The sequence below is a fragment of the Triturus cristatus genome, chromosome 5_1, assembly GCF_964204655.1.
Source record: "Triturus cristatus chromosome 5_1, aTriCri1.1, whole genome shotgun sequence".
Classification (NCBI taxonomy): domain Eukaryota; kingdom Metazoa; phylum Chordata; class Amphibia; order Caudata; family Salamandridae; genus Triturus; species Triturus cristatus.
In genome coordinates this window covers 151,813,768-151,840,155 of record NC_140587.1, presented here as the reverse complement: position 1 = coordinate 151,840,155, position 26,388 = coordinate 151,813,768, and positions in this window count along the sequence as shown.

The window sequence follows — 26,388 nt, the reverse complement described above, 5'->3', positions numbered from 1 at the left end:
ACTCCTGGCGACTCGTCGTGCTCCTCCAGTGACTTATGAGAATGCGACAATAACTTTCTTTCCTGATTTCAGGCTTAAGGTCTAGAAGCAACGTGGCAGTTTCCCAGAAGTCAAAAGGACCTTAAGGGACAAAGCAGTCAAGTACTCAATGATTTTTCCTGCAAAGCTGTGAGTGGAGTCAGAGGGATGGAATTGGTTCTTCTCAACTCGTGAGGAAGCTTGGGAGTGGCTTGAGGGATGGCGGATAGTGGGGGGTAGTGGCTCCATGGAACAGCGGAGGTGGCTGGGACAGTTCCCTGAGAAGTCAACCGGGCAGACAGCGAGGGAATTGGACCGGGATGGAAATGAATCGCTGCAACAACAAGTTTCATGACCAATTATACCTCTCCTCTCAATAGCGAACACTAACCTTGAATGCTGTGGACTCAGTTGAGGACCCTGATACCATGCTTGTTGTTACATAACCACTTAGCGCTTTGGAATACACCATTTATTCTGCAACTAGGAACTCACAATCAGAGGGACGATTACTGTGACCAGGGGCTGGTGTGACTCACTATCCCCTAAGTTGCCCCCTTCTTATATTATAGGCCACTGGTAATACTATGTTCCTCAGGTAGGGAGCAGTGGGTGGCATCTTGGGTGGAGCATGCTCTCTGTAGTATTTTATATTGGCGCGAGAGGAGCTCTGCCGAGTTGGGGGGACAGGCAGTTCTAGGACCATCTTGCAGGAAGTCAGGAAGGGGAGTTTGGATTCAATGGGGGATAGGAGGGGGTCAGTTTAGTTGTTCTGTTTTTCTTGTTTATTTGACTGAATGGCACCAGCTTCTCTATTTCACCACACTGATTGATCTCGTAATAGTGTTTGTGTGTGAACTGCTCTTATTTAAGCCACCTAGTAGGACTGCCGAAGTAGGAATCAATGGACAGGATTGGGTAGTGACAGAGAATGGCGCCTGCAATTACTACCTCTGAGATTCTTCTCTTGTTCTGGAATGTAAATGGTTTAGGGGATAGAATCAAGCATCGGGTGGTGCTTCAGTATATCAAATAGAGTTCCCCAGATGTGGTCCTTCTATAAGAGATACATCTCATGGGTAATGCTTGAAAGGCTCTGGATAATTGGGGGTACAAGATGACGGTCCATCTGGGTTCACTTCTGGTTTCAGGGGCACGGGAATACTCCTTAGGAAACAGTTTCTCCTTAGTGTTATTCAAACTTGGTCTGATAAGCTGGATAGATACGCAGTCCTTTCTGGGATGTAGGAGGGAGAATTGATCAATTTTCTGTCAGTATACATCCCACCAGGTATGCTTAATGTCACCTTCCCAGACTTCGGCAAACTTCTGCTTGAACTGCCAGTGGGAGAACTCCTTATGGGATGAGATTCAATATGAGTCATTGTGATAATACAGATCATAACCCCCGAGAAGGCAACGCCTTTCCCGCTTTCACTTAGCGGAATTTCTATCAGCCCTAGGGGTAGCTGATGTTTGTAGGGTACATAACCCCACTGTACAAATGTATACTTTCCTCTCAGGGGCCCATGGTAGCCTTTCCCAAATTGACTTTATTTTAACATTGGCCGACAGCATTCCTTACTTTCGGGATGTACGTCACTTGGCGACGGGGATCTCCAATCAAGCTCCAGTATGGGCGATCTACAGTCTAGATAGGCCGGAACCTCGGAGGTCTCCATCACTGGATCCCTGGTATCTTAAAATCCCGAGCGTGTGGAAGGAATTGGTAATAGCTACAGAGCAATATTTCACAGAAAATATGACATCTGTGGACTTCCACAAATACTTTGGGAAGCTTACAAAACAGTCATTAAGGGACAGGCGATCTGGCACAAAAAAGAGAGAAGGTCCACGGTAGAGAAGTTTGAACCTGACATTTTAGACCTTGAAGCTACTCTGGTCGTGGAAGAGATCGGGGACGCTAGACAAACTCTGGAGCTCAAGCAACAAGAATACAGTGATCTAGTGACAGAGGTAGCTTAGGTCAGACATTTGCGATGCAGCATATCATGTACCAAATAGGAGACAAAGTGGGACACTGCTTGCATGGTTAGACAGATGTGAGAGGACGAGCCGGTGGGTAATGGATATTTGATCTACGAATGAGAAATACCTTAGAGATCCACAAGATATCGCAAACGCTTTCGCAACTTATACCCCTCTTTATTATCCAGTAGGCACGACCATTATGGCAGACTCTCACAAAGTCCTAGCTGATCTATCCCGAATCTCCGTGGAGGACAGTTCTCTCATGAAGAGCGATCCCACTGAGGAGGAAGTTGTGCTAAAAATGTCCAGTCGGGCAAGATGATGGGACCCAACGGTCTCCCTATAAATCATTATAAACTCACTGCATCTAATATAGCACCTCACTTGTTAGGGATGTACATAGAGAGCCGAACAAAAGGTAGTCTCCCTGAGGGTCAAAGACTGGCCTCAGTAGTAATAAACAAACAGGGTAAACCAGCAGACCAATCTACCTCCTATAGACCTATCTCACTCCTCAACGCAGAAGCAAAAATCCTAGCCAAGCTTCTGGCATCCTGATGTATTCAAATAATAACTAAATTGGGGAATCCTGATCAATCAGGCTTTATTCCTGGCAGGATTATGGCCCTTAATTTGCAGTGACTCCATGGAGTGTTGGGTTGTGTAAACAGAATTTGATAAGATGCGGTGGTCCTGTCATTTGATGCACATATAGCCTTTGACATGATCTAATGGCCATACCTATTTGCGGTGTTAGAAAGCATGAGCTTTGGTCCCAAGTTTCTGTCCTGGCTGCGACTTCTTTATGCAAAACCTTTAGCTCAGGTGATTTTGAATATTCAGACTTCCTGGGCAGTCCCCCTCCAACGAGGGACACACGGATGCCCTCTCTCACCACTTATTTTTGCTCTTATCCTTGAACCTTTGCCTGCATGGGTGCAAATCGTCAAGTTGATTTGCGGCCTGCGTTGGGTGGAGGAGTAGGAGGATAGGATATGTCTCTATGCAGATATCTGGTTGTACATAGCTGCTCCACAATCCTCCACCTACAGAATATTAGATATTTTCACCAATTTTGGTAAATAATTTGGTTATACCATTAACATTTCCAAATCCACGGTATTTGTTCTCTGTGGTAAGATGACAAGCCTACCACCCGACAGTGGGGCATGTATAGTGACAGACAGATTCCGCTATCTTGAAATCTGCGTCACCACAGATCCTATGCTGTTCTAAGCTAATAGTCTCCAAGGCTCCCTGCAGCATCTTAGAATTGATATTCAACATTGGAGGTTACTCCCACACTCACTGCTTGGCAGATCGGCCTTGTTAGAAATGATGGCATTGCCACGTTCCTGTACATGCTGCAGAATACACCGTTCCCCATTCTCGCACCCTATTTTAAAACCATAGAGGGCAAAGTTAGAACCATGTTAGGGGACCGGGGGAACCCTCGTATCACCCTAACTAAATTGACAAGAGATTGTTATGACGAAAGAATAGCTCTACCTGACATTCAAGAATACTTTTGGGCGGCGCAAATGGATGTAATTAATCAATGAGTTCATCAACCTACAGACAACCCAGCGTACCATATGGACCATCATATTTTAAACCTGTGAGGGTATCTACAAGCACTTTACACTCACCCAAAATGTCTGACCCTTACAGGACCGACCGCTCTCATGGTCAACATTTGGCACACAACACTCATTGCATTGGGTTGGGGGGCAAGATTACCCAGGTCACACCACTATGGGACTCTGAGAAGCTAGGCACACTTACAGAAAGATCAGGCTTTGATAAATGGGACCTTATTGGTATCTCCAAGGTAGGGGATCTCTGGTCCAATGCAAGGCTGGTCCCATTCTCTAAACTACAGAAATAATATGAACTGACGACTGCAGGCATGTTCCATTATCTGCAACTTCAACATGCCCTTCTGGCGAAAATCCCTCGGGAAGAGGTCCTTCAGGAATGATCATCATTAAAGGATAAATTGTTAGACGATCACATGAGCTGAGGGCTGTTTTCCCTCACCTATAAAAAGTTAATTAATAACTTCCCAGATATGCTCCTTCTCTTGTGCCACCACTGGGATGCAGATCTAGGTAGCCTGGCTGATGAAGACTGGCTGGAGGCCATAGCCTCCCCCAAAGAAGAGGCAGTCAGAGCATGGTTTTGACAGGTTCAGCTTAAAATACTCCACAGGTCCTATTTGTCCGCAATTTCATGGTTAAGTTGGGCGGGGTGACTGAATCAACTTGTTGAAATTAGTGTGGGCGGTAGGGAAGTTTCCATATCATTTGGGAGGGCCTAGCAATCCAGGACATCTGGGGAGCTGTAGTAACTTGTATGAATAGTGTGGGTGGGGGCAATTTCACACCTTCACCAAGTGGTGCCTTCTTAACTGTGGTACTTTGAAATTTAGGACCGCGTGGGAGGCAGGGCCCTACCCCTGTCTATCCCGGTATTAGCGAACCGCGAATGGCCAATGCGGTATGTACAAGTGCTTTATATGACGTTTCATTGATAAATGCACTATGTATATGATATTATACATTGACTTCGTGGGTTCCATCTTAGAGCGGTGGCCATCTTATGGTTGCCCTCACATAGGCTACATATTACGAACAAATACAGGCCTTTAGAACACATGTGCTTTCCTTTGACTTCTCTGTGACCTGGGCAGCTTGGCTCCGCTGCCCCAGGTCAGTCCGGTCTCACGAGCTCCCCGTCCTACGGCCACCTGTGATTAGCATCAGGGTTTAACACACCATAAAGCCTTTTCATCACACACAAGCCTCAGGCTAATCTCTTTCACACCTGACTCTTCGTGCTTTATGGCTTGTTTTACAAACAGGAGATGCCCGTGTTTATTGGGGCCTGTTGATATCTGATGTGGGATCTGAGCCTCGCTGGGTAAATAATTGTGGGCTGGCTAAACTGGAATGTGGGATGGTCATCATGACTCTGCCTTTTCGTTTGTAATGGATACATGTCAATGACCATATCGTAAAACAAGGAATGTGTGCCTGAAGCATGATATTTTGTATTTAAGGAGAAGCCCGTTTCTGTAATTTTAAGCAGTCTCCTGAGAACATATATTGTGTTGTACTTCTCGGATACCTGTAATTGGTCTGCAGCCAATAAATCGATCTTTGACTTCACCCAGAAGACTCTGTGTTTCTGTAGGTCTGAACCAGGAAGAACCCGAAGTCTTAGGGTGTGTTCCCCTGCACCGCTGGGCTTAAAATTCCCAGTACTTCAGTTGGCGCCCAACTCGGGACGATTTCAGCGGTACCGGTCCAAGCCAGAGGTTCGTGAGGAGCTTCGTGTGGAAATTCTGGAGGAAGGCCGCCACTTCATCGACCCCTGCATGTCGGCGTGGTCCGAAAGTCTTTTCTGCGAGGTTCTCCGCGTCCCGATGGCTACGAAGGACTGCTGCCCTGATTAATCGCCCTGTTTTGGACCCTTGACGATTTTGGTAGAGCGAAACAATCGAGAGAGTCTTCTGGTGAGGCCATCGATCATCGATATTCAGTTAAGTATAAGTGGAGCGTCTCCCAGTTTGTTTGGTATCCTTCGGGATTTTTGGTATCCTTCGGGATCATTTTGATTTGGAGCTTGCAAGCGCCAAAGCCAGAGGACTCGTGTATTCATGAGACTATCGTATTCGATAATCCTTTGAAGTTTGAAACTAGACTAGTGAGCGAAGATGCCTGGTGCTAGTGTATTTGGAAGATTGTTTTGTTTGGGTTGTAGAAGGGATTCCCAATTAGAGGATTCATGTCCGGTTCCTCCAATTGGAACTCCAACTTATGAGCTTTATGTAAAACATGGCGTGGGCCCCATTGCATATAATGAAGTATGGATCCGATACACCAGAAAGGACGGTGTTTTAAAATGGCCCCAAAATGGTAGTTTCGATACAGATATCTTAGATAATTTGGTGGTTAAATTGTTTAAAAAGAAAGCCCGGCCGGCGATGTTTGATTCTTTCCGCCTATGGCGAAAGGAAGCTAAACAGAAGGAAATTAAGCTAGCGAAAAGGAATAAGAGAGAAAGAGGTATGTCAATGATGCAAACAACTGTGCAATTTAAAGATAATGAGGAGGAACACATGAATGAACAGTTACATAGACAGCGCAAACTAGGGATCGATAAATGTTACCCTGTTTTGTCACCCCTTGTGCAAGATGAAACAAAAGAGAAAGAGAAGGATTCCCTAATGTCCCATTTGCTAAGTTCGCCACCCCCGTATGCGCAAAATGCCACAGCGCCTCCACAGCTCGTAAATGTCCAGTTAATGTGCCGCAAGTCTTCCCACAACCGCGAGCTCCTCCTCAGCTGGCTCCTACCCCTGCAGTGCAGCCCTCTCAAGGGCCGCCAGTTTTGTTACCTGTTGCCCCCGCGCTTCCTGTGACTTTGCCTAGCACATCAGCTGCCTCCCCTGGCGCTCCTTCTTACACTACCCAGGTGCCTGTATCTGACTCTGCTTTTCTTCCCTCTGTGTATCCCCCCGTTTTCGCCTCAACTTCTCCTTCAGCACGACAACGACTAGCTAATGTAGTTACTAGTTTAATGTCGCCTCTCTTTGGGTCATCTAGTGTGACCCCTGGGTTACAATGTAAGCAATTGCGTAGTCAGCTGCCTGGTCCTGACGAGAAAGAGGTGTTAGATCATCTGGCGCGTAGGTGGATTGGTTTCCCTTCACCTATAATGTGGAATCAGTTGTTAACGTTTTTCACCAATGGGATGCCCCAAAACAGAGGTATGTCTTTGACAAAATCTGTGAATGTCTCTGTGAGGAATTGGAGGATAATGGTTCAAACCCAAACCCACAGGAATTGTGTCGCGTGCGATTTGATTTTGGAACAGGTACAATTGTGGGTCCCGATGTAGATAAAGCAGTTGCGACTTTACTGTCCTTCAGAAATGGCGATTGTCAGCAATCATTGTTCGAACAGGAATTCCCTGTGGGGAAAAAGGTAAAAGCGCGCCAATATCCGATGCATGAGGTTCCTCCAGTGTGGAGACCTGCTGATCCAAATGCTAATCCAGCTGTCCCAGCTCATTTTCAGCGTGTTTGGGTACATGTCCCATGGAAGCGTTCTGAGGTGTTAGCGCTTAAGCAGACATTGCCTGACCCCCGTAAAAACCCTACAGGATATTATAAGGAGTTATCACAGACTGCAGAATCGTGGGTCATGAATCTAGCTGACATAGATATGTTGTTTGGGAATGTGGTTCCACAGCCTTTATGGGGATCCATTCGTAATGTAGATCACGCTGCAGAATTGGGTAACACATGGGCTAATATTATTGCTGCAGACGCTGGCCAAGTTGGTGGCACGAAGCCTGACCCTTTGGTAGCAGACCTCCCTGGTAGAATTATTACCTACATGAAAACTATAATGCCCGCGATGCGCGTGAATTGGGATAAACTATCCGCATGTAAGCAGAAGAAAGATGAGACAGTGTTCAATTTCTTTACAAGGTTTGAAGAAACGTTTATCGACCACAGTGGTCAAGACATGAGTACTGAAGGTGGCCAACGGTAATTCGTGGATAAATTTGTGCAGAATCTACTTCCCGAGTTGTGTAAGAAATTAAAAGATTCAGAAAGTTCTTGGGCTGTTTCCTCTTCAGCGCAAATACTGGCTACTGCACAGTATTATGAAAATAGAGATAAAGACGAGAAAGATAGAACAGATAAGAAAACGAAAGAACTTAAAACGAAGGTCCTTTTACAGCAGGCTTATCCGCCACGTGGAGGACAGAATAATTATAGGCAAACCCAAGGTATCTATCAGCAACCCCAACAGTTTCAGAATAACCAGCAAATGAACGGGTATTATCAACCACGTATCCCTGTAGGTCCCAATCAATGTTCATATTGCAGAGAGGAAGGTCATTTCAAGTATAGTTGTCCTAAATTAATGCAGCATACTAATAATGCGTATGGCGCAAGAGGTAGAGGTGGTCAGCAAGTTCCTAAAGGTAGAGGGCGTGGAAATGTTCCCCAGAACGCGCGTCCTCTTCCGCCTCAAAATACGATAAATAGCTTTGATCAGCAAGCCAATGCAACTGGTAATACAGCTCAGTACTATAATAACGATTATTATGCAGAAGTCGACAATGTGGAAGGTAATGATTACTAGGACAGCCATAGACAGAGAGAGGGAGTTGTTTCAGTACCCGTGGATCAGAGCGGACCATATGTTAAAGTGACTACAGCGGGTGTAACAGAGCCCTTTCTGCTGGACACTGGTGCTGCAAAGAGTTCAATTATGCATTCAAAACTCCCTGGCGCGTCTTTGTCTGGCGAAATGAATGTTTCAGTAGGTTTTTCTGGCGCCCCAGTTAGGAACCCGATTTCTAGTCCTATGTCACTTTCTGTTGGACCTTGCGAGTTAAAAGCACCCCTCATCCTAACGACAGGTTGTGGTGAAAATTTGCTAGGATTAGATTTGTTAAAAAGATTGCATGCGACGCTATATTGTTCTCCCTCAGGAGTACAACTTACATTGGGTAAGGAAGTGATTTCCCCTATGTATTTGTCTAAGAATGCAATGCCACCCGAATTGTCATCCCTTTCGGATGTCCTTTGGGCTACTGGTCCCAATGATGTGGGTCTCTTGGAAATACCGCCATATGTGGTCACTTTAAAGGCCAATGTCAGATTGCCACGTATTCCCCAGTACAAGATCTCCAATGAAGGTCAGAAAGCGTTGTTAGCAATTGTCAGTGATTTGATTAAAAAGGGTGTAATTGAAAAGACAAGAGGCAACGTTTGCAATAGTCCTGTTTTACCTGTCTTAAAACGAACGGACCCTTCACAGCCACCTGTTTACAGATGTGTGATTGATCTTAGAGAGGTAAATAAGATTGTTGTGCCACAGTTTCCAGTTGTCCCTGATATAACTGCCTTGTTAACTATGATTCCAGCCTCCGCTGCATGGTTCTCAGTGATCGATTTAAAGAATGCTTTCTTTAGCATCCCAATTGCAGAGGAGAGCAGGGACATTTTTGGCTTCAGTTTAGGAGGTCGAAGCTTCCGCTTTAAACGCGCTCCCCAGGGCTACTGTGAAAGTCCATCAATATACAGTCAAGCTTTAAAAGCGCAGCTTGATGCACTGGTTTTACCCAGTGGCGCTATCCTTATTCAGTACGTTGACGATTTACTAATCGCCGCGGATACTGAAAGGATTTGCAAAGAAGCTACATTGTCATTGTTGCATCATTTGTCTGCCTTTCATCACAAAGTGTCTCTCTCAAAACTTCAATATTGTCGACAAGAAGTGACCTACTTAGGTCATCTCTTATCGAAGGAGGGAAGGAAACTGACCCCAGAAAGAATTCAAGCCATTGCACAATTGAGCGTGCCAAGAACACAGAGAGAAGTGCGTGCTTTCTTGGGCATTGCTTCATACTGTAGGCATTGGATATTGGATACCAAATTTTTCTTTGCTGGCAAAACCTTTGTTAGCATTAACCTGTAAAGACACACCGAATCCTATCCCATGGTCTGAGGAGTGTCAGAAAAGTTTTTTTGAATTGCGTGATGCATTATGTTCAGCTCCTGTGTTGGGTACCCCTGACTACAGCAAGCCTTTTACATTGTATGTTCATGAAAAAGATGGTTGCGCATTATCAGTGTTAACACAGCCTTTTGGCGACAGACCGCGTCCATGCGCATATTTTTCGTCAACCTTGGACCCGGTAGCTAGGCCATTGCCAAGTTGTTTGAGAGCTACAGCCGCCGCAGCTATGTCTATTCGACAGTCTGCTGGACTAGTAATGGATAATACATTGATTGTTATGGTTCCACATGCTGTGGACACATTGTTAAACAGGACCAAGACACAGCACTTAACTAGTGCACGATTGTCAGGATATGAATTGACACTGTTAGCAAATCATATACACATAAAGAGATGCAACACGTTGAATCCAGCTACATTATTGCCGATTCCAGCAGACCTAGATGAGCTTGAGCAACATGATTGTCTGTTCAGAACAGAAGAAGAGACGAAAGGGAGAATAGATCTCAAAGATACTCCCCTGACTGAGTGTGATGGTACCTTATGGGTGGATGGTTCGTGCTTCAAGCTTCCGAATGGTGATACGACTGCTGCATATGCTATCACGACTTTGCACACGATTGTGGAAACTGCGCGTGTGCCACATAATTCGGCTCAAGCAGCAGAATTAATTGCCCTTACAAGAGCATGCGTGTTGTCTGAAGGAATGAAAGTGAACATATATACAGATAGCCAGTACGCCTTTGGCGTGGCTCATAGTTTTGGGCGATTGTGGAAAGAACGTGGGTTCCTGACTTCGCATGGAGCTAAAATTCAGAATGGCAAGTTGGTGAATGATCTCCTTGAGTCACTGACCCTACCGTTACAAGTTGCGATTATGAAATGCAGTGCGCACAAGAAAGTCACTGATGATGTTGGTCATGGTAATGCGTTTGCTGATGAAATCGCTAAAGAAACGGCAAAAGATGTGAAGACCCGAATGTATGTTGCAGGCCCTGCAAGATGGATTGGTGATGTTGGAATGTGTGAAGACACGATAGAGAGTGTGAAGTCCCTTCAAGCTGAAGCCACAGAGAAAGAGTTGAGCAAGTGGAGAGAAAGCACGGGTAAATTGGATGAGAATGGTTGTTGGGTTGATTTGTCAGAACATCGGCGATGGTTGTTACCTGATGCATATGTGCTTCCAGTGGTTACTATGGCACATGGAATGGCACATATCAGTATGAAAGGAATCTGTAAGTTGTTGGCTCCAGTATGGCAGAATGCTGGAATTCCCAAGTGTGCAGAGAACGTGGTCAAGAATTGTATGGTATGTTTGAAATACAACCCTGGTAGGGGAACCCCAACTCCAGCTGGTCATTTTGCGCCTCCAACGTATCCGTTCGAGGTTTTGCAGCTAGATTTTATCCACATGGAGAGGTGCAACAACTTGAAATATGTACTGGTTGTTGTTTGCGCTTTTTCAAAATGGATAGAAGCATATCCCCTAAAAGACAACACTGCTTTATCCACAGCCAAAGCCCTTGTGAAAGAATTCTTCCCTAGGTTTGGAATGCCAAGAATGGTGTGGAGTGATAATGGGAGTGAGTTTGTGGGTCGAGTGATGAAGAATGTGTGTGAGGGGTTAGGGATAAAGCAGAAGTTTCACGCTGCAAATCACCCCCAATCAACTGGATTAGTAGAGTGCTACAATGGCACTCTGAAGCTAAAACTAGCCAAAATCCAGGCGAGCTCCGGTCTTAACTTAAATGGCCTGACGCTCTGCCTCTAGCACTCCTGTCCACCAGAATGACTGTGCATTCACGAGTGGGACTTAGTCCATACGAAGTTGTTTTTGGCGGCCCGGCCAATATATGGGGTGTGCCAAGACCGACAAAATTCAGCGAAATCGAACATCCAGTACTGCTTGATTATTTGTATGAATTGACGGCTAAATTGCGTGTTTTACACCAACAGGTGCATGATACTCTCCCCCAAGCCTCTGAAGCTCCAGGACACCCCATCAACCCTGGCACGTGGGTCCTCGTGAAGAATTTCCAGCGGAAGAGCAATGATGAGCCCCGTTGGATTGGCCCTCACCTCGTACTTCTGTCGACAAGGTCAGCGGTTCGAGTAAAAGGGAAGAAGACTTGGATTCACGGTGCCAACTGTAAGAGGATCCCTTTGCCTCTACCATATGACCAGTGGGTCCAGGAGGGTATCGCCGATTCTGAAACAGACACTGTACCTCGTTTTGTACCATTCAGTGATGCACGCGTAAGAGGCACAACTTCAGCACAAGAAAGTGACGAGATTTTGCAGGAAGCTGTGCCACCGTCAATTCGATTGGACACCACAGAGCCTGAACTCTTGTTTCAAGACCAGACAGTACCTGGCCGTTTCCGCTACAACTTGAGACCAAGGCCTATGGACAAATAAAAAATTCCTTTCCCTTACTATTTTTGATATTATAGCTCTCCCATCTGAAGGACTTTCTTGATTTTTGTTTTTCGAACCACCATCCGGGTTCAGCCGCAGGGTCGCAGTGCCAAGACTTTGAGGTACAGGCCGAAGACGTTAGGTCAATGGTTCTGGTTGGTCTAGGGCGTTCCCTGGACTGACAGGCGTACTCCTTAGCAGAAGATACTCACCCGCCGCAAGCGGCACGATGAGAGGATGGAGTTTTTCAAGATGGAGAGACCCGCTGAGGAAATGAACTTTAAAACAAGAATATGTAAAATAATGAAGAGCAAACGTTTTGTATTATTATGTGTGTTTATACTATGTAGTATGATGATGTTTACTGTAGGATTTGTATTCTTCTCCTCTCAAGAGCCCATTGCACCCACTGTACAGCCTATACCTCCTCCTACTGTCTCCTCACACTCCTTCCACCCTCTGCCTGAACATGAACAAGCTAGACGATCGGAGTTTGTAAACAACTCGTTTATTCAGCTCCTGCACCAGCACCAACTAGTCATGAATACAACCAATTGCTGGGTGTGTGGGTTAATGCCACATACCATTAACAAGGGTATTCCTTATCTAGTGCTGCCGTTTAGTTACAATGGATCGTCTTGGGCATTCCAGACCATGTTCCTTTTTGCACTAGATGCCTACTCCCCGCGACAACCGCGTTCCATCAGACCTAGCACCAATAATAAAGCTTTAATGAAAGGAGTTGCCGATATGAGCAGAGATATCGACGCATACTCATCTATTCCTAAGGATGAATTGCGAGCTTATGTAGGGTGGAACGCGACGGGGTATAGTATTAGTCTGGGTGAAAGGCAGCGAAAAATCTCATCACCAATTTGGGTCGTACCCCACATAGGTCGGTTCTGTTTACAAGGTATTGGTCAGAATCCAAGAGCTCAGCTGGGGAGAAGTGACTGTACTGAAACGTACACTTTTCCATCGCAGTTTTCCCCTGCGTTTTTGGCTGCCAAGGGTACATATTTTGTCTGCAACGACAGAGCATATACATGGTTGCCCCCTGATTTCTCGGGCACATGTTATATTACAAACTTGCTACCGCCAACATTTACTGCTGCCTCTGATTATCACAAGACCTGAGTTGTGAGAGGCGTGATTAGTAAGGAGGATACTGCCGGTCAAGAAGCGGGAGACTTCTTTTTGGGTTTCCTGCCGTTTTGGGGACCTATGGTCAATAGTAGGAACCTGAGACAACTGACTCATGTGGTTGAATCCACTGTTAATGTTGCGGCTGGTGCCCTTGGTAATTTGACAGCTGAGCTCCAAGCGGATCGCCTCATGACTTTGCAGAACCGTATGGTTCTAGACGTCATACTTGCAGACCGCGGTGGGGTATGTAAGGTCATCCAATCTAGTTGTTGCATTTTCATACCAGATAACGCTCCAACAGTTTATCAAGCCATCTCCAAACTGCATAAAATATCTGAATCCATACACGTGGATAAAGGAGATTGGTCACTGGTGGGGTGGTTCTGGGAACTGATATCTGCCTGGGGTTGGAAAATTCTGATGGTCATTGGAATGATCTTAGCCATTCTTTTCCTGTTCTGTCTGTGCATACAGTGTGCTCCTGCGATATGTGGCCTCTGTGCTACATTATGTGTAAGGAACCCTGTATCGAGGGACGAGCTAAGTAATAGGATGATGCTACAGCAACATCTCCATGACTTCGTGAATATTGACCTAGACTCGTATTGATGTGAGCATAGTTATTGCCTATGTAAGGGCAAAAGGAGGGTCTGTGGTACTTTGAAATTTAGGACCGCGTGGGAGGCAGGGCCCTACCCCTGTCTATCCCGGTATTAGCGAACCGCGAATGGCCAATGCGGTATGTACAAGTGCTTTATATGACGTTTCATTGATAAATGCACTATGTATACGATATTATACATTGACTTCGTGGGTTCCATCTTAGAGCGGTGGCCATCTTATGGTTGCCCTCACATAGGCTACATATTACGAACAAATACAGGCCTTTAGAACACATGTGCTTTCCTTTGACTTCTCTGTGACCTGGGCAGCTTGGCTCCGCTGCCCCAGGTCAGTCCGGTCTCACGAGCTCCCCATCCTACGGCCACCTGTGATTAGCATCAGGGTTTGACACACCATAAAGCCTTTTCATCACACACAAGCCTCAGGCTAATCTCTTTCACACCTGACTCTTCCTGCTTTATGGCTTGTTTTACAAACAGGAGATGCCCGTGTTTATTGGGGCCTGTTGATATCTGATGTGGGATCTGAGCCTCGCTGGGTAAATAATTGTGGGCTGGCTAAACTGGAATGTGGGATGGTCATCATGACTCTGCCTTTTCGTTTGTAATGGATACATGTCAATGACCATATCGTAAAACAAGGAATGTGTGCCTGAAGCATGATATTTTGTATTTAAGGAGAAGCCCGTTTCTGTAATTTTAAGAAGGCTCCTGAGAACATACATTGTGTTGTACTTCTCGGATACCTGTAATTGGTCTGCAGCCAATAAATCGATCTTTGACTTCACCCAGAAGACTCTGTGTTTCTGTAGGTCTGAAACAGGAAGAACCCGAAGTCTTAGGGTGTGTTCCCCTGCACCGCTGGGCTTAAAATTCCCAGTACTTCATAACGTTTGGCATGCCATGGACTTGAATCGCACAAAACAAATCTGGGTGACCCTGGGTATGGTGATTGCTAAACAAAACATAGCTTGTCTATGGGGGCAGAATCTGCTCCACGCCTCAGAGACTGGAAAAGAGAAATGGACTGGTGCATCGTGGCGCAGAGGGGAGTATATGAAAGCAGGGGTTACCCTCAATAGTGGGAACAGATCTGGGGCAAATGGAATGTCTACAGGGGCAGTCCGTGTTCCACCCCCATCGTGCTGCCCTCGGGGCTGCGAATATCAGCTATACCACATCTGATCCACAACAGGATGGGACTATGTTGTAACATAGTCAGGGAAACTGCATGGGTCGGATTGCATTGAATACACTTGCTGCACTCATGCGTAATGCTTGTGGTGTACCATCCTGCTTTTGTTTTACCATGTGCCTAATAAAAAGATGTTCTAAAAAGAAAGTAAGAGAGTTCTTCCGTCTGGCTCTGATCTGATCCCGAACCAAAATCATCATCATCCTCTACCCCTCCTTCAGGGAGTTTGTCTTTATGGGGTCCGTCCATTGTGAGGTCATCTTCCGTTTGTCAGGTACAATTTGCTACTCCAGCATTGTTTCCCAAGCTCGTCATGAGAAACCACGGTCTTTGCCATCCTCACATGTTAGTTACAAAAACATTTTTTTTTATTTGTAGCTCCTTCATGGGTACAGTACAAGGATTAGTTCCCACCAATTCCGACTCACAAAGAAAAAGGCTTTATTCATAGTTGAATTGTTAGATTAGGCAGGAACACTTAAAGCAACATTTGAAAGAACCATGTCAAAGTTCATTTCAGTAGGCCATGAAATAATGCAGCCTTAGCAAGAGAATTTCCATGCATTACAACGATCTTTTAGTGATTCAACTAATTTATAACTATTCAAAACGTCATATAGTAAATCAAACGTTTTATATTTAAATAATAATGGTAGTATTGTCAGTGATTATTGTATAAAAATGAACAAACCTGAATATGGGCTACCCATACAAGTTCCAAAAGTAGCAACATGTAAAATAATTCTGAAGATCATTAAAACAAAATTGTTTTCATTAATATATGTTCTTTAGGGTGTTACACACTTATTATGGAAAGCTTCAAACATCAAATCTTTATTATTTGCAGGTATGTGAAGATACCCTGAAATTGAAATCAATAGAAATGGTAAACTACTCATTTGTATTCATAACATCTTGCTATTGGTATTATTTGATTAGTCCTACTATTTCTAGCTAATTAAGCGTGATTTTATGGGGCTGATAATTCAACATTTTCTGTTTCTGTGATTTGTTTTGTCAATGTGAACACATGTGAACGTCATTATCAGTGTTAAATCTAGTATGCATGCAGTTTAAAGAATAGTCAATGTTCACACTACTAAAGAATGATTATCAAATTCATCTGTTATGAACTCTACATCAACCCGACTCAGGAAAACACAATCAGGCAGGCTCTGCAACCTAGGCCCATGGTAATTGATTGACAGATCACAGGTAGGATAGGGTGGCACATAGATGGCGGACAACCGCGCGAACATGAAACTCAGGTCCATACCCCAGATAAGCGCAGCGACACTACAATGGTTCAGGGAAGTTGGCCCCAATAAAGCACACTTGGCCAAAGGGGTGGGCGCATTCCCAAAACACCATAAAGTCAGATGCCACATGGAGTTAGGAACACACAGCCAATCAGGACACAGCACACACAGTAACCACAGTGATCACGCCCCCCTCATGTGGAAATCTGAACAAATTACCCACTGGCCCACATTGTGTCAACGCAAGGTCGAGGTCCACCTGCATTTATTATCAGGGACCTTTTATTTACGACTCCACAGTTAAGACCCACCATTTTTTACCAAACAAGGATCACCGGATGTACTTTCATGATAGGGTTAGGCTACAAGCTGTACCGGATGTACTTTTATGATAGGGTTCGGCTATAAATCCAATCCTTTTTAATTTGTATCTGCGCCCACTTATCTCCCTTATAAAATCCTTTGGCATTGAAGTTATAAACTATGCAGATGATACCCAACTTGTCATTTGAGGGCAACAATGTAGTCCCCTTCGAAAAATGTCATAGCTGTATGCGGGAAACAGCAGGCTGGCTCAGAGATAACTCTCTGCTATTCAATGGCGATAAGACGGAAGTATTATGTTGTGCTGCAAGTAAAGCGCCCCGTCCACTGCCAGCGGATTTCTGGCCAGTCCCTGCAAATAATCCCCCTCTGCCTGCTAAAACAGCCCGTAATCTAGGACTACTACTAGATAGTAACCTACAACTGGACTCCCAAGTGAAGAAAACAGTGAGTACTTGCTTATCTCTGCTCCGAGCTCTTCGAAAAATACTCCCTTTTTTACCAGCTTCAGCTAGACCTCAAGTGGTAAGGAGTATTATTATGAGCAGATTAGATTACTGTAATGCCCTACTCCTGGGAGCTCCAGTCTCCTTGCTAAAAAGGTGCGAAGGATACAAGTAATCGCAGCTATCCTTGCATTAAACAGACAACGCAGAGCCTCTGCCTCGCTTGCTCTAAAAGATCTTCTCTGGTTATCCATCGCGCAGATAGTTCAGTATTAGGCAATCTGTATTGTTTATAGGGCAGTACATAAAATGGGGCCTAAGCTCTTACAGAGGAAATTCCTCTGGTATTCCCCAGCTAGAAGCCTCCGTTCTTCTTCAGCCAATTTGATATGTATTCCACATTTTAACAAAGCTCGACTGGGCGGCAGATCATTTAGTCTTGTAGCTTCCAAACTTTAGAAAGCACTGCCGATCGAGCTCAGACAAATTAACACCCTGCTGTGGTTTAGGAAGGAATTGAAAACCAGTCTTTTTTCCAGAGAATACTTTTTCAGTCCCCTCGGCCTGACTCTTATGAATTTCAGTTATGCCCAGTGTCCTTTTACTGGTAATCTCAGCGCCAGGATAACCGTTGGGTGGCAGCCGCGCTATAGAAATGTTATTTACATTACATTACATACCCAAAACTGTTGTAATAAAAAAGGGTGTTAAAAAGAGAGCACATCTGTTCCTTAGTCAAGGCAGAAAACATATCATCGCACGCAAGGCGAGGCGTAAGTGGACGACGCATTGCAGTCCGGAGGGAATAGGATGATTGTTACGGAGGTGATCGAACACTACCGACAACTGCCCTGGTGTCACTAACTCTGTGCATCGCGAGCCAACGACAGGTGGGTGTGGGCCACTGCTGACCGCTGCCTCCGGTCTACACTGCGGTCCAGTAGGTCACAGAGTCTTGATTTAGCGATGGCGGAGTTCATATCAGTGTACCGGCATCATCGCAGACTGCATCCCCTCTCAGCACCGGTGCCACTACGTCTGTTCCCCGACATTCATGGACACTCTCTGGTCATACATTTGTGGCGTCTGAGTCTATGGACTAGGGGCTAGTTTTCATCCTCATGTAGCTGATACCGAATTGGTGGTGAAAACGAGGCTGTCGCTTTACACTCCACCATTTGCTGCTTCCGGATAACATCAGACCCCACAAGCCTCCGTCACATTCACCTTTGACATCCTTGAGGACCCGCTCACTGCGCGTGGACCTACCTCAGAGCACCGGAAGTCACCGTCCCGTGGCAGGGTGCCTGTGAAAGCCGCTGTGCATCTGGGGCCACTAACTCTGTGCTAGTCAGGTCCGGGACCCCTCCTTCTGAGATATTGGATGGCCTCTGAGGGGATGGGCTTAGGGTCATCGACGCCATGTGTCTGTGGCCCTGCACTGTCCGCTGCCTCCGGACTCAACTGCGGTCCACCAGGGTTCACACACCAAATCGAGTCCTGACCAGCCCGGATGTCGCATCACTGCAGGAGGCACACGCCACCACCGCCAGGACCACCTCCAACCGCCATCTGCCAGAGTCGAAACGGTGGTCCTGACAGACTTACAGAGATGCTCACAACTGTCGTCGTTGCCATCATCAGACTGATACCCTGCTAGGCACTCTAGGTGCCACTGACTCAGCAAGCCATCGTTCATTACTGATTGAGTTTTGTGCTGTGGAGAGGTTGCACAGTCATATTGATGGAGCAGGTAGTGCAAAATGGTATATACCTCCTCTATTCCTGCATGAAAATACTAATTATATAATCTATTAATTATAATATTATTAAACAAGTATTGCATGTATACTAATCAACATTATTAAAACTAAAACTATACATGGGATTTGCTTTTTGCATGGCTAATTAACTCATATAACTAAAATCTGTACGCATGTTAACAATAGTATATGTGGTAATAGAATACTGCATGCTATATGTTGCTTTGTGATGTTGCACCCTCGAGGAGGATCGAAAAAGGTGAATATAATTGCTTTAAATGTCGCTATATGCTAGATAAATACAAGCACATAGAGGGATTAGCAAGGGGATAACATTAGAATCTCCATTTCATGAATTAATTATTCTTTTTTGTTTGTTTAGCTTCAGTTGGTATCTGTGCCTAAATCCAATATGGCCGCTGTCACCACACGCAGAAGTGGCCACTGTCTCATAAGGCCCAGAGTGAGCTGCGCATGTGCAAGAAATCTCCTAAACCTCATAGCTACCTTTGCCCATCATGTACCCGGTCAAGGATAGGAAACGGGACGTTCGCCAAGACAGGGGAACAATCAACCTTACAGTAAACCGTAACAAGCCGACACTTTGCTGACCAATGACCTCACCCCTTGAACTGTACTAAGAATCTGGGAATGAAAGTCGGACGATCTCAACCAGCCAATCACGACTGTTCAAAAGCTTACATTTGTATCATCTTTAACGTAATTTTATTATAAAAAGCGTAGTAGAATAGGGAGGGGTACTCAACTGCCTCATTTTTTTCCTTGTTCGAAGCTATGTTCGTGACGCCTTTCCTGATGATCCAGATGCTGCCCGACCGCTTGATGACTGCAAACTTTTTCTAAAATCCACAGGCTATGATAGGTGCCTGCACGATTTCTGGTCCTTGGGACTGTAACGTGCTGAGCAGAGGACTTTGAGTTTTGGCCTGCTTTTTCAGACAATTTACGACAAAATTTGGTTATGCAGAGCCAATGAATTAGAGGGCTTCAAATAGCCAGATTAGGTAAATATGATGTTCTGCGATTTATTTGAATTGATGTGAAAATTCTAAACTTTGACGAGACAAATGCAAATATTAATCATTATGAAAATTTAGATAAACAAATATTGATTAACAAGAAATATGAGTTTGTGGTTTCATTAAAGGAAATAAGGATTCTGAGTCTTAAAATGTGTTTTAGCTGGTTCTAAATCACCATCAACCAATCCAACTAAATTGGTCCATTGACCAAGTGGGTGGAGTGCCTTGATGTTTGGGACTGGGGATCTATAGGCGAGGGATGTTAATGTATATAGCTTTTCTCTCCTTATAGGTTATAAGGTATTTCCCCCCACATGTCCAGCACTTGAATTACTCATCCATCCTGTGTGTGCAGACTCGTGAGAGAGACGTATGAGTGTTGGTGTTATGGGCCCCACCGCTGACTGCGTGTGTGAATGAGATAGTGTGACGTCGGGTCTGCGATGCAGGCAGGGTATCGGTAAATGTTGTTCCCATTTTTTTTGGTCTCGCGCTGGATCAGTTTTTCTGGTAGCAGAGTTATGGTTTTTATTGTTTTGGTTTGGTGATAATTGCTTGTAAATTGCTTATTGATTATTGATTGTGGATAAGTATTGGTTTATGTATTAACACTCTATGTTGAGTTGTTTCGACTTTTATGTTGTTTGACGGCTTCTGGGATGTAGGAAGTCGAAAGTTTGTAACGGTTCCATAGTAGGGGAGCGGTAAGCGCTGCTCTTGGGAAAGACGGAATTGTTGTTGCCCTGTAGGTATACGGGGAAAACGTGTGACGATTGGAGTTGCACGACGCATTGTCTGGGTTCGATTCGGTAACATCGTCATGTGTTGCCATTAGGGACATTTTCTGTATGAGAGAAATGTATGGTAGCGAAGGTCACCTGTGAAATTTTGGTCTTAGGTACCAGGAGTCCAAAAGGCACTCTGATTACGCTTATCACTGGAAAGGTAATAGGTGTTCCCTAAGCTTGCTAGAAGGATAAAGTAGAGGGAAGTGCTACTTTATTAACGAGTGTAATAATTCTGTAGTAGGGCAGAGATAAGCGCTGCTCTCGGGAAAGACAGAATTCTGTATGAATGAACTACATTTTCCATATGAAAGAGCGTGAATGAAATAGCATTCAGGTTAATTGTGAAACTCTGGGGGGCGTGGCCAAGTAAGATGGCTGACTGGTAGTGCACCGAGTCAGCTCCGGCCCCACGGACTCCTGTGAGCGGCTAAACGGGGGCTCTAGACTGGCGCTCTTCGGGGAAAACACTCGCGGGACACCTCTGGAGGCGAATGGACCGGCGGCGAGGATGAGGCGGCTCCGGTGCGGCTAGGAAGCGAGCACTGACTCGGGAGCGATGACCAAGCAAAATGGCGGCGGAAGGCCACGATCGCTCGCCGAGCGGCGGTTCCCCGGACTCAGGAGAGTGACCGGAGGCTGGTCGCGGTGACCGCGCAACGGGAGGGACCGCCGCGGCTGGAGAGGGGCTGCACCGGATTCTGCCGGCGCCGGTGAGCGGGACAACACAAGGGGACTCCTCACCGTGGGACGTGCATGAGGAGGCGGAGATTGCGGCCATCACGGAGCCCATGAGGAAGGGCGGAGGGCCAACAGGAGATAAGTGATCCGCCCTGACGGAGACCGAGCCAGGCTGGAGGGAGCAGGGGCGCAGGGGGCAATCACCGCGCGCCCGGGCGAGAGACGATGCCTGACTCCAAGATGGCGGCCAAGAAAGACACCTGCTGGCGCCGGGACCGGGGGAGCCTCCGCAGCACTGGTTCTCTGGCACGCTGGATGGGAAGGATGCTGTGACATATAGGTGCGGGTTGGCGCTGGTGAGGACTCTCTGAGGCACAACACGTGGGCCTGGCTGAGTGCCTGAGGCGGTGAGCGGAGCCGAATTGGCCCCTGCTCTGATTTCCGGGGTCCCAGTGGCTGAGCGGTGGAGGTCGGACGCGACAAGACCATAGAACCGGTGGAGGCGACGTCGTGTGGCACGGAGGGGACGGTCTGATGGGGAGGTCGTCCCGTGCGCCCCCGACAAAAAAGGCGCCGAAGCCTCAGGAAAACCGCGTGGCGAAGTACTTCCAGGCGCTCTCCAGCACTGCGGACGAGGGAGGTCCAGGCGGAGGGGAAAGCATGGCCTTGACGAAGGATGACCTGGTGGCCACGCTCCGGGACTTCAAGAGGGATTTATGTGGCGAACTTAAAAGGGACCTCCACGCCAGCCTGGACCAATTGCGTGGGGACCTGACGGAGAAGCTTGGTGATCTGCGCAGTGATGTGGACGCCGTGGGGTCGCGAATCCTGGAGGTGGAGGAGAAGGTACAATCCCTGGAGAGTGCAGCTCAGGCTTCCCGGTCGGAGTGCGCGGAGCTTCGCGCTCAGCTGGCGCAATCTGCTCTGAAGCTGGAGGACTTGGAGGATCGTTCCCGGAGGGGAGAATATACGGGTGAGAGACTTGGAAGAAGGCGCAGAGGGTCTGGACCTGGAGGCGTTTATTATAGGCCTCTTTGGAGAGGTGGTGAACAAGCCAGACCTAAAAATAAAAGTGGATCGGGTGCACAGGGTCGGACCACCGGCTCACGGCGAACGCCGGAGACCTAGGGATGTCCTAGCAAAGCTGCACGCCTTCCCAGTCAAGGAGGCCATCCTGGAAGCGGCCAGGAAGAAGAAGGAAGTCTCGTTCCAGGGCCACAGTTGCTCTCTTTACCAGGACTTGTCGCAGGCCACCCTTGTTCGGAGGCAGCAGCTCCGCCCAGTGACCAGCAAACTCAGAGAGGACAATGTGCGCTACCGTTGGACCTATCCCTTTGGGCTCAGCTTCGAATGGCACAATAAACGACACCACATCACAGACTTGGGAGATGGGCTGCGTATCCTGGGCCTCCCGACGGAACCGGAGGAAGGAGGCGGCCCGGGGCCATCCGGAACAGTGGCAGTCGGCTCTCAGGGGGAGCAGTGGCGCAGGGCGCAACGCCAGCGAGGAGGGCCTCGCCGTGAGTAGTGGTCGCGACCTGGAAGAACGGGATTCTCCGGGATGCAGTTCAAGAACGACCGCGGGGGGTCCTCCGGCCGGGAGGGACCCGGGAGCCCGAGCGGCGAAGCCAGGTGGCTGGCGACGAGTCTGTGAAGGCCCAGCGGAGAGATGCGGCAGTCTCCACAGAGACACTGAGGTTACATGGACACTGAGGTTTTTGTTTTTTCTCTATGAGCCCTTTGTCTGCCACACATGTTGTTGATGCTCTGCCGGTTGCGGAGCAAGTTGATGAGGTTAGGAGTTCGATGGGGCGGGGTCTTGGTTACTTTCCCTGGAACTACCCCAGGCATGAGGGGTTCCATGGCTGGGTGCTTGGGGTGGGGGGGTGCGGGAGGGGGGGGGGGATGTGGGGGGGTCTGGGCGGGGGGGGAGGGTGACAGGGGTAGGCTGCAACGAAGACGTGGAGAGGGACCGGGGAGAGACAGCGAGATATTAGAAGGGGGACCCGGGAGGGGGAGGAGGACAGGCGCTGAGGTCTGGTATCGGCGGATCCCACAACACGGGGTGGAGAGGGGGGTCTACACTCACTTAAGATGGTGACGTGGGCTACATGGAACGTGAAGGGCCTGAACTCACCCCAGAAGAGACAGCAGGTCCTGAAGTACATTGTGGATCGGCAGGTCAAGGTAGTTGCTCTGCAGGAAACACACCTTACCAGGGAGGATGTGGGTAGGCTCAAGCATAGGGCATTCCCGCAGATTTTTCACTCAGCGGCCACCACCAAACATAATGGAGTGGCGATATTGTTCCACAGCTCGATGCCCTTCCAAGTAGTGGATTCACAGAGAGACAAGGAGGGGAGGTGGCTCATGCTCAAGGGGCGGCTTCAGGGCCAACTATGCACCATTGCGGTCGTGTATGCTCCGAACACGGGCCAGGCGGTGTTCACAGCCCGCATGTTGGGGTCCCTGGGCGGATTCGCGGAGGGCCCCATCATTCTGCTGGGGGACTTTAACTGCCTGTGGGATGGTGTCCTGGACGGCTCTCACGTTGCGGGGGCCAGATCATCAGTGTTTTCCAAGCGAGTCAAGGACCGCTTCGATTCCCTTGGTCTGCGGGATGGGTGGCGGGCTCTCCACGAGACGGCAAAAGACTACACTTTCTATTCCCATGTTCACCGGACTTACACTCGAATAGATTACATCTTCATTAGTCAGGCATTAGTGGGGAAGGCGACAGGGGCGCAGATTCTCCCCATTTCGGTCTCAGACCACGGGATGGTCCTATTGGAGCTTCAGTGGGGGGCGCGGGGTCGTGGCAGATGGTACTTTCCGGGGGCCCTCCTGCGAGACCAAGTGCGGAGGGTGGAGCTGACCGAGGCCATAGGGGAGTACTTCCAAGACAACCCGCCTGAAGACACCTCACATCAGAATACGTGGGACGCCTTCAAGGCGGTGATGAGGGGCAAATGCATCCAACTACAGGCGTCGCTGCGGCGACAACAAGCATTGGAACGGGAGGCACTGGAGGGGGAACTTAGGGGGTTGGAGGGCAGACATAAAGATAAACCCACTCGCGACCTGCAACGACAACTCACGGCGGTGAGGGGTAAATTGCGGGCGATTTACAGCGCCAGGGCGGAATATACTTTGCTGAGGCTGCGCCGCGCGGGGTATGAACAGGGGGACAAGGTGGGTTCTCAGTTGGCTCGAAAGCTTCGCATTCAGAGGGCAAAATCCTATGTGGAAGGCATTCGGGTAGGGCCAGACCGAGTCACACACGAGGAGGCAGCGAAGACCAGAGCCTTTAGGGATTTCTATGGCGAGCTGTATGGGGGGAGCACGCTGGCGCACGACGCGCAAACGGCATATCTCGATGGGGTGGAGTGCCCCCAGCTATCAACGCTGGACCGGGAACGGCTGGACGAACCGATTTCCGTAGAGGAAGTGCGGAATGCCATAAAGCGTCTCAAGCTCCACAAGGCACCTGGGCCCGACGGCTATACCGCCCACTTTTATAAACACTTTGTAGACGAGCTCGCCCCGCATCTGACGGCTCTGTTTCGGGCGGTGGCGAAGGAGGCGAGAGTGTCCAAGTCAATGGCTGAGGCGGTGATTACGGTCCTGCCTAAACCGGGCAAGGATCCGCTGGTGTGTGCATCATACCGCCCCATAGCACTTCTGAACCTAGATGCCAAGCTCTACTCCATGATCCTAGCTAGCCGCCTGGATGACCTGCTGCCTCGATTGATCCACCCGGACCAATCAGGCTTCATTAAAGGGCGCCAGACGCACGATAATATACGGCGTACCATTCACCTTATCGAGAAATCATCCAGATTTAAGATTCCAGCGGTGCTAGTAGGATTGGACGCTGAAAAAGCGTTCGACCGCGTGGATTGGCCCTACCTCTTCTTGACCTTGCAAAAATTTGGGTTCGGGGACGCTTTCATGGAGATGGTGCGAGCTAACTACAGCCATCCCTCCGCGAGAGTGGTGGTCAACGGGACACCTTCCGAGCCCTTCCAGCTGACTAGAGGTACTAGACAGGGGTGCCCGCTGTCCCCTCTGCTTTTTGCCCTCAGCATTGAGCCACTAGCCATTCGGGTGAGGGAGAATGCTTCCATTAAAGGGATCCGATTTGGAGGGGAAGACCACAAAATCTCCCTCTTCGCGGATGATATTCTGCTGGCTCTGGGGGAGCCACATGTCTCTCTGCCCGCGGTGCAGGGGGAATTGAGGGACTTTGAGAGAGTGGCAGGGTTCAAGGTCAACATGACCAAATCCTACATACTCAATCTCACACTCTCGAGAGCGGAGGTGGCCTTGCTCAAATCCCAGACGACGCTCTCATGGGCCCAACACTCGCTACAATATCTAGGGGTGCAGCTGACACCGACGGTTTCGGGACTGTATGGGGCCAACTAAACCACAGTTTTGCCACACTTGCGGCAGGAGTTGCGGCGGTGGACGCCCTTGTACATATCTTGGTCGGGGCGAATCAATGCGGTGAAGATGATGGTGCTGCCCCGGGTCCTTTACTTGTTTCAGGCCTTGCTGATCCCGCTGGAGAAGGCATTTCTTCCGCAGCTGAAGACGTTGATCACTCAGTTTGTATGGCAAGGAGGGAGGGCCCGGCTCCCTTTCACGGTGCTTCGGAAACACAGGGCGGATGGAGGGATGGGGCTGCCGGACTTTGAGCTTTACTATCAAGCGGCCCAATTGCGGGTCGTGTTGGAATGGACGGTACGGGAATCAGAGAAGCATTGGCTTCATATGGACCGCGCGATAGCCGGCAGATCCATCTGGGATCTGCTGTGGAAACCGAGGAGAGATAGACCGCCGAATGCATATCTTAGCACGCCAACGCGCACTACATTGGAGGTTTGGGATAGGGTCACGCGGAGGGAGGGGTGGACGACATTCCCTTCACCATACACCCCGATACACTTTAATCCGGCCTTCGCCCCAGCCAGAGAGGAGGGTCCCTTTGATGGGTGGCGAGAGGGAGGGTGTCTAAAGCTGGTGGACCTATTCGACAAGGGGGCGTTCCGCTCGTTTCAGAACTGTAAGAGTGAATTTGGGGTCCCCAACAGTGAGCAGTTCCATTATTTGCAGCTCAAACACTGGGCCACGGCGCCACCGTTC